General features: G+C 42.8%; 1 pseudogene; it reads right to left on the reverse strand.

Annotated features, from left to right (window-relative positions):
- Positions 1 to 16,154: 16,154 nt before the first annotated feature.
- Positions 16,155 to 16,996, reverse strand: LOC132542382 (olfactory receptor 7A17-like; annotated as a pseudogene).
- Positions 16,997 to 17,370: the final 374 nt, after the last annotated feature.

The raw sequence follows: 17,370 nt of genomic DNA on the forward strand, positions 1-17,370 counted from the left end.
TGTGATGAGGTGTTTGTTCTTTACCTCAGCTGACTACCAGCTCTGTTTCCAAGAGTCTGGAACAGAGAAGTTCAGTGTAGGCGTAGGGGACCAGATTGGGTGACGAAACGTCAAGCGTTGGACAGGGTGGGCGAAGATATCCGCGTATATTGGCAGGTCTGGTCGAGCGTAGACGTGGGAAATGAACTTAGATGATGCCGCATCCCGACGAATATCTGGCGGGGTGATGTTGCTAAGAACTGGCAACCATGGAACCGGGGTGGAACGGATGGTTCCAGAAATTATCCTCATGGAGGAATATAATTTGGAATCGACCAAGTGGACATGGGGGCTACGGAGCCATACTGGGGCACAGTATTCTGCAGTGGAATAGCATAATGCCAGAGATGATGATCGTAGTGTGGAAGCACTGATAACACTCAGGACCACTGAGCATAGCCTTGGATGCCCCTTCCATATCTGTCCTATGCAACGTCTCCTTGTCTACCTTTCTCCCCTGGAGAATTATAATATTAATTATAATTAATAGACTTATACAATTTGAGTTTCACTAATTGTTCCTGCCTTAGCAACTCCACCTCATCTCTCCCAACCAATTTGCTAAGCTGATTTTCTCACCGTGGATTTAGAACTTGTATTTGCCATGCAGAACACTTGTAGTTATTTGTTTGAGTTATGAGTAGGCCTACTGAAGAGTTAGGTACTGTTTAATGACAGTACATGAAAGCACAAAAGCCTTGTCAAAGCTTTAAAACTAAACCCTTAGTTGTACCTGTTATATAAAGAGGAAGCCTAAAGAAAGGGATAAAGAGAGTGTTCTTTTTTCCCCCCTCTAATAATTATTTGCATGTTCTGGTTTTTCTGAAATGAGTATAAAGAGGCTAAGGGAGGTTATTACTTGCCCAAGGTCACACTGCTAAGAAGTGATAAGCTAGAAGTCAGTCCCATCCTAAAAATTCAAATCTGGGGGCTCTTTCCACGAGAACTGAGCTGTCCCTGGAAAGTTGAGGCTGATGCCAGGATAGTAGTAGAGAGAGATTTCCTCATAAAAACAAAGACATTACTGACCCATAGCCAGTGAAAAATGCAGTATAGGTTTTAAGTATCTCTGCAGTCAAAAGATTTCTGATACTGAGGAAATGACAACTGGTAAAGCAGTAGACCTACGTGCCTTAAGATTCCCAGTCTGATGTATGGTATCGTATTTACCTGAGTGATGCTCTGACTTCTCTCTACATGTATCTCATGAATCTCTGTCTCTCTCATGTGTGATAAAAATAATAACCTTTAAAGAGAAAAAGATTCCTGGTTGGACCAGTGATGACTTTCTGATTCTAGTTAGGTTCATTGATTCTCTCTCTCAGGGAATCTGGAGTTAGGATCAGAAGTGTTCAATTCACTATATAAAGGTCACGTGAACAGAAAAGATCTGTGCTTGAGGGCCAACTATCTTCTATATGACTTGGAATAACAAGCTAAAAACTGAGTGCTGAGCGAAGAAGAATGACATGTAAGAGGAAGAATTAGTGTGGCTAGGTGATGGTGCACTTGGAAAAGCCTTCATGCTACCTGCTTCAAGATCTGGACCCCCACCTGCAGGGGGGAAGCTTTATGAGGTGGAGTAGTGCTACAGGTGTCTCTCCATTTTTTCTCTCCTCTTTCTTCCTCTCTCCCATATTGTCTTTCAGCCTCTATTAAAAAAAAAAAAAGATTTCTGAGAGCAATGGCGACATTGACAGTGTGTAGCCACCAAGGCACAGCAACAACCCTGGTGGCAAGTAGCAGCAAGGGGAGAAGGTGGAGGAGGAGTATGATGATAAGAAGAGGAGGAGTAATTAGAAAGAGATTCTCAATGTCTTTAGTGTTTGGTTGCAGTAGTTTGGGGAGCTCAGATGAACTGGGTCACTGGACACTACACCCCAAACAGTCATTTTCAAACAGTGAATCATGACCAATGACCATTTACCCATACTTTTTAACCATGGCACTGTTCAGTTCTGGCTTATGGTGGCATTAGGGATTGAACTTGGGACCTCAGAGTCTCAAGCATGAAAGTTTTTTTTGCACAACTATACTGTCTCACACAGTCCTATCACACATGCTCATATAATAATAGTTAAATGTCCTAAGGAAGAACAGACACTCTGGGTGACATGGCTAAGTTTCTTAGTAACAGTTTCCCAAACATAAAAGCAGTATTTTTCCTCATATGATTTTTGTGATGATGAGATGAATGAATATATTAAAAGTCTTCAAGATAATGACTAGAACATATAATGCAATATATAAATATCAGCTGTTGGGAGTCAGGTGGTAGCGCAGCAGTTAAGCGCAGGTGGTGAGAAGCGCAAGGACCAGCTTAAGGATGCCAGTTCGAGCCCCTGGCTCTCCACCTGTAGGGGAGTCGCTTCACAGGCAGTGAAGCAGGTCTGCAGGTGTCTCTCTTTCTGCCCCCCTCTGCCTTCCCCTCCTCTCTCCATTTCTCTCTGTCCTATCCAGTAATGACAACATCAATAACAACAACAATAATAACTACAATAACAACAACAAAACACCAAGGGCAACAAAAGGGGAAATAAATTAAAAAACAATAAGTAAATTAAAAGGACTCTCAAATATGAGGTCCCAAGTTCAAGCCCCAGCATCGCACGTGCCAGAGTGCTGCTCTGGTTCTCTCTCTCTCTCTCTCTCTCTCTCTCTCTCTCAAAAATAAATAGATCCTTAGGAAAACAAAATAAAGAGAGGTGGTAGAGTAACACTTTCCTGCCTCAGCTCTTGGTTAAAGAATCGGGCTATTTCAGCTTGATCTTCCAACTGGGCACCATGCCTGTACAATGAGGAAAAGAAAGACTTGTTACCTAAAGAAGGTTTGTCAAGCCTGGCCCCAATCAAACTGGAGGAAGCTTGGGTGGTGTAGTATCTTTCCCCCTCTTCCCGTCTCTTAGTTTCTATATATATTCCTTTTGTTGCCCTAGTTGTTCTATTGTTGTAGTTATTATTGTTGTTGTTATTGATGTCGTCATTGTTGGATAGGACAGAGAGAAATAGAGAAAGGAGGAGAAGGCAGAGATGGGGAGAGAAAGATAGACACCTACAGACCTGCTTCACCATCTGTGAAGCGACTCCCCTGCAGGTGGGGAGCTGGGGGCTCAAACCAGGATCCTTACACTGCTCCTTGCGCTTTACGCCATGTGCGCTTAACCCGCTGTGCTACTGCCTAACTCCCTGTCTCTTACTTTCTATCTGACAAATCCTCAGTCATGACAACATAAATTGATAATAAAAACTGGACAATAAAAATGGCTGGGGAAATAGCTCAAGAGGAGTTTGTTTGAGGTGCCCCAAATGAATCCTAGCACCATAGGTACCAGAGTGGTGCTCTAGCTTGTCTCCTTCTCTGGTGCCAGTATAGTCCAAGAAGATGGCAGTCATGTCGGAGAGAGAGAGAGGGGGGATGGAGGGGGAGGGGGGAAGGGAGAGGGAGAGAGGGAAGGGGGGGCTCAACATCTCAAGCAGCAATCAGGGTTGTTTAGAGTAAGGAACAGGGAGGTTGGGGTCAGAGAGAGGTTGCAGATGCAGACCCTGGTTTTTCTCAGGAAGCCCCCAGAAAGCCTTCAGTTAGGCTTCTATTAGACTTGAGAGACTGAGATGAAGTTGCAGTATTTTATGTAAGAGCTCCAGGTGTGTTCTGATCTGCTTAACCTCACGATCAGTCTAAACCACAATAAATTTGTCACTGTTCTCAACCTCAGCCTCCAGTTCCTGGAATTCTGATATGTGGAGAACAAGATGGAATTTGTAATGCTCACTAACAGACTTAATAGTGATGATAGAAGATTTTGAGATGTATTTTTGTTTTTTATTGTTTTATTTATTGGATAGAGACAGAGAGATCAAGAGGGAAGGAGGAACTAGAGAGGGAGAAAGAGAGACACCTGCAGCACTGCTTCACTGCTTGCCAAGTTTTCCCCTTATAGGTAGGGGGTGGGGCTTGAACCCAGGCCCTTGTACATTATAACATGTACATTCAACCAAGTGCTCCACCACCACCACCTGGCTCTAGAGATGTATTTTGCAAAGAATACTGTCACTAAAAAAAAAAAATGTTTGCCAATGTTTAGGAAATCAGGAACTACAAGGGACAAAGGGAACTACTACCCCCCCACACACACACACAAAATGAGGAACAAGATAGTTCACTTGGATAAGGCACTTGCTTTGTTACTCCCCGACCCAGGTTTGAGTCTAGTTTCCACAACATTGAAGAACACTTCAGTGCTGTTGTGTCCTTTTTTGACTCCTTCCTTCCTTCCTCCCTTCCTCCCTCCCTTCCTTCCTTTATATTCATTTTTTTTATGGAGTGTGTGTGTGTGTGTGTGTGATAACAATCAAACACACGTAGGGGGAAATTAAAGACTGAGATAAAGGTTGATTTTGCAGGGGGGCAGAAACAAATACTTTCAGTTATTGTTTTGTGGGCTAAACATACACAGATTCAGGGGGACAGAGAATTTATGTTAGAGGAAGGCAGGTCAGCAAGATAGCTCACCTGGAAGGTCATGTGACTTACCATTTCTGTGGCCCATAATTTCTACAATTATGTAGAAATAAGAACAAAATGCATGTCTTTCGTGATGTACTGCAGGTCAGTCACAGTCACAGCACTTGCTTTTCTGGTCAGTGTTGGCTAAGCATAACAGAAAAGGGCAAGGAGCAGTGACCTCTCAGCATCCTTGGTGCGAGTGGTGGAACACACACAGCCTGTAGTGTATGACTTCGCTGTGTTCAAGGCAGGCCTGGGAGAGTGCAAGGCAAGGCATGTTTGGGCCTTTCCCATTGTTTTGATCAGCTCAGGCATGGCAGTGACATCATCAGTGAGGAGCTAAAGGGACCCCTCAAGAGACCCAGGTCTGGGAGCTTGTTTGGGCTGGGCTCCAGTGACCAGTCTAACAGGAGTGGAAATAGGACTCCCTGTGGTTGGGGGAAGCGAGATCATTGCTGATGATTCTCTCTACTCAGCAGACATGATGAAGACTCAGTGGGGCCAGGAACTATGTTAACTTGTATTTTCATGAAGTCTGTTTTATAGCTTTTGTTTGTTTGTTGTCTGCTCTGTTTGTGACATCTTCCCTTCTCATTTCCAAAACTCGGAATCTAATGCACCACCTAATGAAGATCTGGGTGAAGTGGTCCGAGAGGTGATGCAGTGGATGAGGCTTTGGATTCTAACACATGAGGTCCTGAATTCCAATCCCCCACAGCACATGTACTAGAGTGATGTCTGGTTCTTTCTCTCCTATCATTTCTCATGAATAAATAAATAAAATCTTAAAAAAAAAAAAAAAAGGTCAAGGTGAAGCCCTGCCCAAATTACTGGGGCTTCACCACTCTGGGTCCACTTTTTCATATAGAAAGGAAGAAAGAGAGAAAGAGAGAGGCCTAAGCACTAAATCTTCCTCCCAGTGCAGTGGGGGCCAGATTCCAGCCCAGGCTGTGCACTGTACAAAGCAGAGACACTCCTCAGCTGAGCCTTCCTTGTTAGCAATGCTTTTTAAAATACCGTTTTCCCTGGGAGGAAGCCTGGGAGGTTTGCAGTGGCTATAAGCAACAGACTTATAAGCAGGGGGTTTTGAGTTCCATCCCTATTGAACTGCCTATATCTGATTCACTCCCTCTGAGTCTGTCTCTGGTAAATAAGTAAATGTATATCAATGAAGCGGGTTAAGTGCATGTAGGTTAAGTGCATGTGGCACCAAAGGCAAGGACCACCATAAAGATCCTGGTTCTAGCCCCCCGGCTCCCTACCTGCAGGGGAGTCGCTTCACAGGCGGTGAAGCAGGTCTGCAGGTGTCTATCTTTCTCTCCCCCTCTCTTTCTTCCCTTCCTCTCTCCATTTCTCTCTGTTCTAACAATGATGACATCAATAACAACAACAATAATAATTACAACAATAAAAAAACAAGGGAAAATAAATAAATATATATATATATATATGAAAAAAAGTTTACAAAATGAAAGAAAGAAAGAGAGATACCAGCAGACTGTTTCACTACTCATGAAGTTTCTAACCCTACAACTGGGGACCAGGAGCTTGAACACATGTCCTTGCATGTGGCTGGCATGTGCATTCTTCCAGGTGTGCCACCGCTGGTCCCCAACCCATCCTTCTTTTTTTCCTGTCTTCCTTCTTCTTCTTCTTTTTCTTTTCTTGTCATTAAAATTTCAAGTCTCCAGATTGACTTTTTCAGATAGAAAGATGAAGACAGACACAAAGAGACAGAGCGAAAGATCCCATCACACTGAAGCTTCCTTCAGTATGGTGGGGAATGGGTTGAAACCTGGGTCATAAGCATGACAAAGTAAGCATACTATACAGGTGAGCTGTCTTGCTGGCTCTCCTTTCTGGTAGAGAGAGAGAGAGAGAGAGGGAGAGAGAGAGAGAGTATGTGTGTGTGTGTGTTTTCCTTTTAACAAAGATGTATTCTTTTAAAGATGTATTTATTAATTGGTTCTGGGGGGAGGAGAAAGAGAGAACCACTGGGGTCAGACTCAGGAACTCTTGGTAGTGCTCTACCCCCTGCGCTATCTCTTTGGCCTGCAATTTTGTGTATTCTTTTTGTTGTTTTTGTCTCCACTGGGGCTTTACCATTCTAGCAGGATCTTTTCAGGCAGAAAGAGAGAGAGAGAGAAAAAATGACACCACAGCACTGAATCGTTTCCTAGTGTAGTGGGGGCAGGGCTCAAACTTGGTTCATGCACACGGCAAAGCAGGCACTTGTACTTTCCCAGGTGAGTGAGTCCTTGTCCCCCATTCTCCTCCTCCTCTACCACCTCCTCCACCACCACCTCTTCCTTCTCCTTTTTTTTTTTTTTTCAAAGATAGAAACAGAGAGGGAAAGTTTCCTTCAATGCAGTGGGGACCAGACTTGAACCTGGGTCACGTGCATGGCAAAGCAGCACACTATCCAAATGTTGCCGGTCTCCCTCTACATTCTCAGTTCAACTTATAACAACATCTTTATTCATATGAGAGATAGTCATATCACATGAAGGGCAACATTAATGCTGTTTGAAAGCTAAATATGGGGAAGGGGCACACAGAGAGAAGTTTACCAGATACAGCACCTACCTTAACATGTGAGTGATCCTGAGTTTAAGCCTAGGCACCAAATAGGAGCATCACTGTATCAGGGGAAGCTCCATGGGTCATGAAACAATTCTGTGGCTTCACTCCTATTATTATTATTATTATTATTATTATTATTATTATTATTATTATATTATTTTTACCAGAGCATTGCTTAGCTCTGGTTTATGGTGGTGTGGGGAATTGAACCTGGGACTTTGGAGCCTCAGGCATGAGAGTCTCTTTGCATAACCCTTATGCTATCTACTCCCATCCAATTTCTCTCCCTTTCTGTCTATTTCTCTTTCTCAATCTGTGTACGAAAAAAAATTGAAAAGAAAAGAAAGAAAAAGTTGACCTGGGAGCTGTGAGATCACACATGCCCGAGGCCCAGGGACTACATAAAAAATTGAAGTTGGGATAGACGAGAGCATGCATTCCATTGACTAGGCTAGGAAGTATGCTGCAGTTTACTGGCATCTCAGCATTATCTCACTTACATGAGTTACTTTGTATCTGGAGTGGAGCAGTACAGTCTTTTGGAGACTGGAAGTCTCTAAACTCTATTTCCCAGAGTCCCTTGACAGAAGGGCGCTAGGTTGCATTCTACACATTAATGCTACTCACCTGAGATTGGAAGGTGGTTGGTAGAGTCCATTACTGTTTTATCGGTAGTGAAGAGACCGGGGACTTCTGCAGACCACTGGTGGGTTTTTGGCTTGCAGTTTCCAGGCATCTTCCTGTGAATGACTCACTAGGGTGCCTGTGGTAGCTGACATCATTGGTGGTGGTTCCTGTTTTTTTTGTTTTTTTTTTTAATTATTATTAGAGAAAGAGAAGGGCCCAGAAATACAGTGAATAAAGTGTTAGGCTCTCAAACATGAGGTCCTATTCTTATACTTTTTCTTCTTTTTTATTTTTTTTGTTATATATTTTGGATAGAGACAGAGAAATTGAGAAGCAAAGGGGAGACTGAGAGGGAGAGAGAGACAACTGCAGCATTGTTTCATCCCTTATGAAGCTCCCCCTTGCAGGAGGGGACCAGAGGCTTGAACCCATGTTCATGAACACTATAATGTGTGCACTCAACTGGGTGTGCCACTGCCCAGGCCCTCTGTTTTCACATTTCCATGCCTTGGTTTTCACAACACTATATATTTTTTGGTCTGTCCTACTTTTCTGTCTTGTATTCTTATGGTCTGCCTTTATAATGTATGTCTAACCAAGCAGAACACCAAGGTCAAACATCATTATGATGGGACAGATGACTTGTAAAATCATTCAGAAATATAGATATATATTTAGATATATAGACAAATATAGATAAAGGAAGGAAAATACCATTGTAAACCAGATATAAAATTTTCTGTATAACATCCAAGAGGTGGAACAGTGAATAGTGTTGGATTCTCAAGCATTAGATTCTCAACATGACCTCTGGCATCAAATGCCAGAGTGATGCTCTTGACCGCTCTCTTTAATAAATAAATCTTTAACAACTTTTTTCCTATATAAGCTCTGAGTTCCAGGTGCCTCTTTTTTAAAAAATATTTTTATTTATTTATTGTTGGATAGAGACAGAGAGAAATTGAGAGAGGAGGGGTAGGTAGAGAGGGAGAGAGACAGAGAGACACCTGCAGCCCTGCTTCACCACTCGTGAAGCTTTCCCCTTGCAGGTGGGGACTAGGGTCCTTGTACACTGTAATGTGAGTGCTTAATCAGGGTCACCACCACCTGGCCTTCTCTGCCTCTTTACCCTTGGTTTCTTTGCCTTTTGTCTGCTGTACTTTGCTGGTCAGTTTTTTTTTCCTATTCACCACTCTCTGCTTCCTGCCCTAGTCTGTTGTTGGGGAGTTTCCCAATAAAAATTTCCTCTGCTTCTTATCTGTTGTAAATCCTTTCACGGACCCTCAAAACTGGCCATAGGCAAACACACCTCACTAATTTTCTCTGGTTTTTTTTTTTCTTTATTGGAATGATTAATGGTTTATAGTTGACAGTAAAATACAGTACTTATTTTTTTTTGTCTTTAGTCACTGGGGCTCGGTGTCGACACTATAAATCCACTGCTTCTGGTGGCCTTCCTCTCCCCCCTTTTTATCTGATAGGACAGAGAGAAATTGAGAGAGGAGGGGAGATAGAGAGAGGGAGAGAAAGATAGACACCTGCAGACCTGCCTCACTGCTCATGACATACCCCGCTGCAGGTGGAGGTTGGGGGTTAGAACCCTGGTCCTGTACACAGCACTATGTGCGCTTAACCCCAAATATAGTAGTTTGTATATATGTGACATTTTTCAGTTTTCCACAGTTTTCTAATCCCCTCTAGGTTCTCCTCTCTCAGCAGATTTTTAAAAATATTTATTTTATTTATTCCCTTTTGTTGCCCTTGTTGTTTTATTGTTGTAGTTATTATTGTTGATGTCATTGTTGTGGGATAGAACAGAGAGAAATGGAGAGAGGAGGGGAAGACAGAGAGGAGGAGAGAAAGACAAATATCTGCAGATCTGCTTCACAGCTTGTGAAGCGACTCCCATGCAGGTGGGGAGCCGGGGGCTCGAACCGGGATTCTTCCGCAGGTCCTTGCGCTTTGCACCATGTGCGCCTAACCCACTGTGCAACCACCCGACGCCCTAGATTTTTTAAATAGTACTCCCTGTAACTAGCTTAAGTGAGCTGTAGAAGAGCCAAGTGAAAGTGTGACTAGAGACAGTGGAACAGATACGACCTTTTGAGATGTCTTACTATACAGTGGATTAGGGAGATGAGGTTAGTAGCTAGAAGACAGTGTGCTGACAGGGTAAGGCAGGCAAGCTAGATAGTGATAGGAGAATGGAGGGAGAAGGACTGTATCATTGCTATGGATATAGGAAATCACTAAGAAGGAATAAAGGAAACCACCGGAAACATCTATTTAAAAAAAAATTGCTACCTGGGGGGCCCTGGAGGTGACACAGCAGGTAGAAGTCTAGACTTGCAAGCATGAAGTCCTGAATTTGATTCATGACATTGCATAAGCCAGAGTGATGCTATAGTTAACTGTCCCTCTCCTTCATCTTGTTTCCTGAATAAATCAATTAATAGATATTTTTATTTAATATCACCAAGGGGCCAGGATATAGTTTACCCGATAAAGTGCAAAAGACCTGCTCGGGGCTGGGAGGTGGCACATTGGGTTAAGTGCACACAGTGTGAAGTACAAGGACTTGAGCAAAGATCCTGGGTCAAGCCCCTGGCTCACCACTGGCAGGGGGTCACTTCACAAGTGGTGAAGCAGTTCTGCAGATGTCTATCTTTCTCTCCCCTTCTCTATTTCCCATTCCCTCTTCTCCTCTCTCAATTTCTCTCTGTCCTATCCAATAAAATGGAAAAAATGGTCACCAGAAGCAGAGGATTAATAGTGCTGGCATCAAGCCCCTGGAGGAAAAAAAAAAAACAAAAACAAACAAACAAACAAACACCTGCTCAAGGGCCCACACTCTAACCCTGACATCATATAGGAAGTACAATGGATGGCACCAGGGGAAGCTGCACAAATGGTGGAGCAGTGCTATGGTCTGCCCTCTTCTCTCTCTCTCTATCTGTCTTTGTCTGAAATTAAAAAAGAATGAAGAAAGTAAAGTGGACATGCAATAATGCATGAATCATGAATGTGTGAGGCCCATGTGCTGTTAACGAGAAGCAAAACAGGGACTAGTGAACTATAATTGCTCACCTGGGAGGGTGTCCACTTTGCCCTGTATGCAGTCCAGGTTGAAGCCACTGGAATACCATATGGTAATACTGTAGCCCTGGAGTGGGCTCTGGCGGAAGAAACTTTGGTGCTGTGAGAGACATACATATCTGAAAAAGCCCCAATAACTACAGAATAAACTGTCGTCTAAGTCCTTCAGATTTTCATTCCTATTATTCATAGAATTCCAGCATCCATCAGGGTGATATTCTTTTTTTTTTTTTTTTTTTTTACTTACTTATTTATTTTTTCCTGACAGAGAGAAGTGGAGAGAGAGAGAGAAGGAGAGACACCTGCAGCTCTGCTCCACCACTCGTGAAGTTTCCCCTGCAGGTGGGGACTGGGGGCTTGAGCCCAGGTCCCTGAGCATGGTCATGTGTGATTCAACCACTGCGCCATACTTAGCCCCTAGGGCGACATTCCTGAGTGAAGATCCTGTCACTAATGATTGTTTTGCTTGAATTTGGGTCCTTTACAAAGCTACATTTTGTTCATTTGTTTTTAAAGATTTGGTTATTTTATGGGGACACAGAACTTTGGCGTGTAGAACTATACCCTGTAATCTTATAATCTTGTAAACCACTATTAAATCATTACTTAAAAAAAAAAACACTAAAGTGAAGGAAAAAAGATTTGTTTATTTTAATCAGAGAGAACAGAGCCCTGGTGATCTCTGGCTCATGGTAATACAAGGGACTGAGCCTGAAATATAAGGACCTCAGGCATGAAAGTCTAAGGTACAAATCACCGTATATCTATCCAGCATTCCAGTTGCCTTGCAATTAACTGGATTCAGGTGCTCTTAACTATGAGTGCCTGAAGTGCATTGCTCTGCGACTCTCAGAAGTCAGTTTTTGTTCCTGGACTATTTTTTAAAATGCAAATAATCAATTTATTTATCACACAACACAACAATTGATAAAGTTCATTTCCACCCTTACAGATCAACCCTGTTTCCTCAGAATGTGCTTGATTGTTACGCCCCTCCTAGGTATGCTCCATGGAAAACTATGTATGCGATGAGAAGGGTATTTTCTCATTTTGAGTCAGGCCCATATTCTGACTGAAGACTGTGTCTGGGCTGGCAAAATAGTAGCCCAAGTTTGAGCCCAGCCACCACAGCACTGGAGGAGGCTTCTCTGTTGTGATTTCTTTTTTCTTTTCTTTTCTTTATTTTTCTTTATTTTTTTTATTCCCTCTTGTTGCCCTTGTATGTGCTGTGATTTCTTTCACTCTCTCTCTTTGCCTCTGTCTCCATGTAAAAAAGTAGTCATCTTGGAGCTATGAAAAAGATTACACTTTTTACTTTTCATTAACTAAGCACATTTCCTAATTCATGTGCAACATTCCTCTTAGTCAAGACCATACAATGCCTGGAGGACATACCTTTTCATTTATTTATTTTTTCTTTTTTATTTTAGTTAAATATATTTTTCTTTTGTTATTTATGTTTTTTAAAAGAATCTTGATACTTTAAAAATATTTTAGAGAAAGAAAGGAGGAAGAGAATGAGAGAGAGAGAGAAGGAGGGAGGGAGAGAGAGAGAGACCACTCTGGTATAGGTCATGTTAGAGATTGAAGTCAGGACCTCATGCTTAAGAGTTCAACATTTTATTCACTGCATAACTTCCTGGGCCAAAGCACTTTTTTTTTTTTTTTTTGCTTTGTGTATGTGTCTTTTCTTCTTTTAATTTTTTTTGTATTTATTACCTTTTGTTGCCCTTGTTTTTTAATTTTTTATTTTTTATTTATTTTTATTTTTATTTATTTATTTTTCCTCCAGGGTTATTGCTGGCCTCGGTGCCTGCACCATGAATCCACCGCTCCTGGAGACCATTTTTTCCCCCTTTTGTTGCCCTTGTTGTTGTAGCCTCGTTGTGGTTATTATTATTGCCATTGTTGATGTTGTTCATTGTTGGATAGGACAAAGAGAAATGGAGAGAAGAGGGGAAGACAGAGAGGGGGAGAGAAAGAGAGACACCTGCAGACCTGCTTCACAACCTGTGAAGCGACTCCCCCGCAGGTGGGGAGCCAAACCAGGATCCTTACGCAGGTCCCTGCACCTTGCGCCACATGAGCTTAGCCCACTGCACCGTCGCCCAACCCCCCTTTTTTTTTATTGTTGTTCTTATTGATGTTGTTGTTGTTGGGTAGGACAGAGAGAAAAGGAGAGAGGAGGGAAAGACAGAGAGGAAGAGAGAAAGACAGACACCTGCAGACCTGCTTCACGGCCTGTGAAGCGACTCCCCTGCAGGTGGGGAGCCAGGGGCTGGAACCAGGATCCTTGTGCCAGTCCTTGCACTTTGTGTGCCACCTGTGCTTAACCTGCTTAACCCAACCCTTCCCTTCCCTTCCCTTCCCTTCCCTTCCCTTCCCTTCCCTTCCCTTCCCTTCCCTTCCCTTCCCTTCCCTTCCCTTCCCTTCCCTTCCCTTCCCTTCCCTTCCCTTCCCTTCCCTCCCCTCCCTTCCCCTCCCCTCCCATTTCCTTTTTTCTTTTCTTTTCTCTTCTTTTCTTTTCTTCCTTTCCCTTTTCTTTTCTTTTCTTTTCTTTCCTTCCCTTTTCTTTTCTTTTCTTTTCTTTTCTTTTCTTTTCTTTTCTTTTCTTCCCTTCCCTTTCCTTTGCTTTTGTCTTCAGAGCTCAGTCCTGGTTTATGGTGTTACCGAGAACTGAACCTGGGACCTTTGGTGCCTGAGGCATGAAAGTCCTTTTGCATAACCATTAAAGGTGTCTCTCTTTCCCTTTTTTTTTAAATTTTAATTATCTTTATTTGTTTATTGGATAGAGACAGCCAGAAATCAAGAGAGAAGGGGAAGGTAGAGAGGGACACCTGCAGCACTGCTTCACTCCCTGCAAAGCTTTCCCCCCTGCAGGTGGGGACCAGGGGCTTGAACCTGAGTCCTTGCACATTGTAATATGTGCACTCAACCAAGTGTGCCACCACCTGGCCCCATGTCTCCCCTGCTCTTCTCTTCCTTCCTTTTTTCTTTTTTGCTAGAGATGACAGGGCAAAACTCTGGATTGTAATGAAGGGTTACTACAAACAACTGAAAAAAAATGTCCAGATGACTGACCAATCAACTGAAATGTGGATATGTGCAAGCAATGTCTGTCTCCGAGAAACACTGTGACTTAGAACACTGTGACCCAGAACAAATGGCAAAGGGTCAGAAAAAATAATTACAAATTGCTGCCCAAGCTGTCATAGATCACTTTAATGACCCAGTCTTTCTGCTGTATAAAAAAAGAAAAAGACTCTTCGACACCATTCAGCCTTTGGGGGCCTGCGAGTGTCTCTGCAAATATCTTTTCATCTGCTTCTCATCCTTGAGAATCTACTTGTGCCTATCTATGCACATACTTTCCTTTGTGTTCCTACTCTTTCAATAAACACTCAGCTAGCCTGAACTTGATGGTAGCTGAATGATTCTTCCTCCAACCTCATGTCAGAATTTTGGGGACAACCACATTGCAAAGGAAGAAGGCACTTAATGGCAGAAACAGCATCATTCATGGGGCCACTTAAGAAAGAATTTCAGATAACAACAACAATAATAATTACAACAAGGGGAACAAAAGGGAAAATAAATAAATAAATATATTAAAAAAAAAGAATTTCAAGGACACATGATAACACCATAGTCCCCAGTTACATTTTTTTCTTTTCTTTTTTTTCCCTTTATTTTCTTCCTTCTTTCTTCCCTCCCTCCCTCCCTTCTTTCTCTCTCTCTTTTCTTTGCCATCAAGGTTATTGCTGGGACTTGGTGCTGGCATTACAAATCCACCACTCCAAGAAGCCATTTTTTCCATTTTTTTTCTTTTCTGTTTTCTTGGACAAGACAGCGAGAAACTGAGAAGAGTAGGGGAGATAAGAAGGGAGAGATAAAGATAGACACCTGCAGACCTGTTTCACTGCTCATGAAGCATTCTCCCTACAGGTGGGGAGTAGGGGGTTCAAATGCAAATCCTTGCTCATGATTAATGTGTGTGTTTAACCTGCCACACCTCTGCTCAGTCCCCCATGTTTTTTTTTTTTCTTTTTTAAAGATTGATTTACTTATTGGGACAGCAAGATAGCTCACCTGGATAGTGTGCTTGCTTTGTCATGTGAGCACCACAAGACTGGAGGAAACTGTGATGTTGCGGTATCTTTTTTCTTTTCCCCTGTTCTTTCCTTCTTTCTCTGAAAAAGTCAGTCCAGATCAGTGAAGTCCCAGTGATGACAGAGGAAGACTTATTCTTTCATTCATTTATTATAATGAGAAAGTGAGAGAAATCAGACCATTGTTTAGCTTTGACTTGTGGAGGTGCTAGAAATTGGACCTGAGACCTCAGTCTCAGGCATGAAATGCTATGGCATTAGTTAACAGTTATGACTCTTTGGCCGGCTGGTGGACCTGAGAATATAAGAAATTCATTTCTTTTTTAAAAAATATTTATTTATTTATTTATTTATTATTGGCTAGAGACAGAGAGAAATTGAGAGGGGAGGAGGGAGAGAGACAGAGAGACACCTGCAGCCCAGCTTTATCACCCATAAAAATTTCCCCTGCATGTGGGGACCAGGGGTTTGAACCTGGGTCCTCATGCACTGTAATATGTGCTACCACCTGGTCCCAGAACTTCATTTCTTAAGAACATCTGCATATCCTATGAGCTCACAGTCTCCCCTGCCTTTAGCTATGCAAGTCACAGGGTGCCCCATGAGTGTGAAGTGACCAGCCACAAACTGTCAAAAACTTTAAATGGTCAACCATGTGGGGCTCTCTAGTCACTGAGGGTTTAGGGAGAGGGTGTGGAGGTGATTGATACTGCAATCTACCTTTTTCTCAAAATATTTTTTCACTTTTTTTTTTTTTGCCACCAAGTTTATCATTAGGGCTCAGTGCTGGCACTGCAAATTCACAGCTCCTGGTAGCCATTTTCTCTATTTTTTCTTTCTATTTTATTATTATTATTTTGACAGAACAGGGAGAAACTGAGAGGAAAGGGCAGATAGAGAGGGAGAGAGAAAGATAGCCACCTGAGGACTTGTATCATAACTCATGAAGCATCCTCCCTGAAAGTGGGGAGCAGGGGTTCAAACCAGGATCCTTACTCATGGTGATACTACCTGTGCTTGACTGAGTGTACCACTGCTTGGCCTCCCTCAAAATATCTTTTTGTTTTTCTTTACAGAGTAAGCTATTTATTGTATAGAAAATGGAAATTCCAAGAAGCGATTATTAGAGGAAAGCACTGCTTCCACACACTGATCAAATAATAGTAACTTCTGGCTCCTGGACTGTGAATCTGCTATCATAGGCGCTTCTTCAGTTTCCAGGCAAGTGACCCTTTTAGAGCTGTCATTCCCAGGACCCTTTTCAGAGCCCTCTTGATGTCTTTGTTCCTGAGGCTGTAGATGAAGGGGTTCAGCATGGGGGTGACCACAGTGTACAGCACTGAGGCAACCACACTGGAGTGTGAGCTGTGAGTCACAGCAGAGCTAAGATACACGCCTAGCACTGTACAGTAAAACGAGACCACAGAGAGGTGAGATGCACAGATGGAAAATGCTTATACTTGCCTGAGCTGACGAGATTTTATGTATGGAGGAGACAATCTTAGAGTAAGAGTAGAGGATCGCAGCCAGGGGGCCACCCCCCAAGCAACCCTGTCCCAAAATACATCACCATGTTATTGAGAAATGTGTCCAAACAGGCTAGCTGGACCATCTGATTAAGCTCACAGAAAAAGTGGGGGATTTCCAAGACCCTACAGAAAGATAGTCGCAGCAATAGTAAGCTCTCTAATAGGGAATGCAGGCCGCTGACGAGCCATGATAGCAGAACCAAGAGTACACAGAGCTGGGGGTACATGATCACCTGGTAGTGCAGGGGGCAGCAGATGGCCACAAAGCGGTCATAGACCATCACAGCCAGGAAGCAGATGTCCAGCTCTCCAAAGAGGATGAAAAACTACTTCTGGGTGATGCATCCTGTGTAGGTTATGACTTTGCTCTGGGTCTGGATGTTCTGCAACATCTTGGGGACAGTGGTGGAGGTGAACCCAATGTCCACCAAGGACAGGTTAGAGAGGAAGAAGTATATGGCTGTGTGGAGCTGGGTGTCGGAGCTGACTGCCAGGATGATGAACAGTTTTCAAACTCTCCAGCATTTGCTGCTGTTACCTTTTCTGATGTGTGACATTCTCACAGGAGTGAAGTGATATCTCATTGTTGTCTTGATTTGCATTTCTCTGACAATCAGAGACTTGGAGCATTTTTTCATGTGTTCCTCGGACTTTTGGATCTCTTCTGTGGTGAATATTCTGTCCAAGTCCTCCCCCCATTTTTGGATGGGGTTATTTGTTGTCTTGTTGTTGAGATTTGCGAGTTCTCTATGTACTCTGGTTATTAGCCTCTTGTCTGATGTATGGCATGTAAAGATCTTCTCCCATTCTGTGAGGGGTCTCTTGGTTTGAGTAGTAGTTTCTTTAGCTGTGCATAAGCTTTTTTAAAAAAAATTTTAAATGT

The sequence above is a fragment of the Erinaceus europaeus genome, chromosome 13, assembly GCF_950295315.1.
Source record: "Erinaceus europaeus chromosome 13, mEriEur2.1, whole genome shotgun sequence".
NCBI classification, from domain to species: domain Eukaryota; kingdom Metazoa; phylum Chordata; class Mammalia; order Eulipotyphla; family Erinaceidae; genus Erinaceus; species Erinaceus europaeus.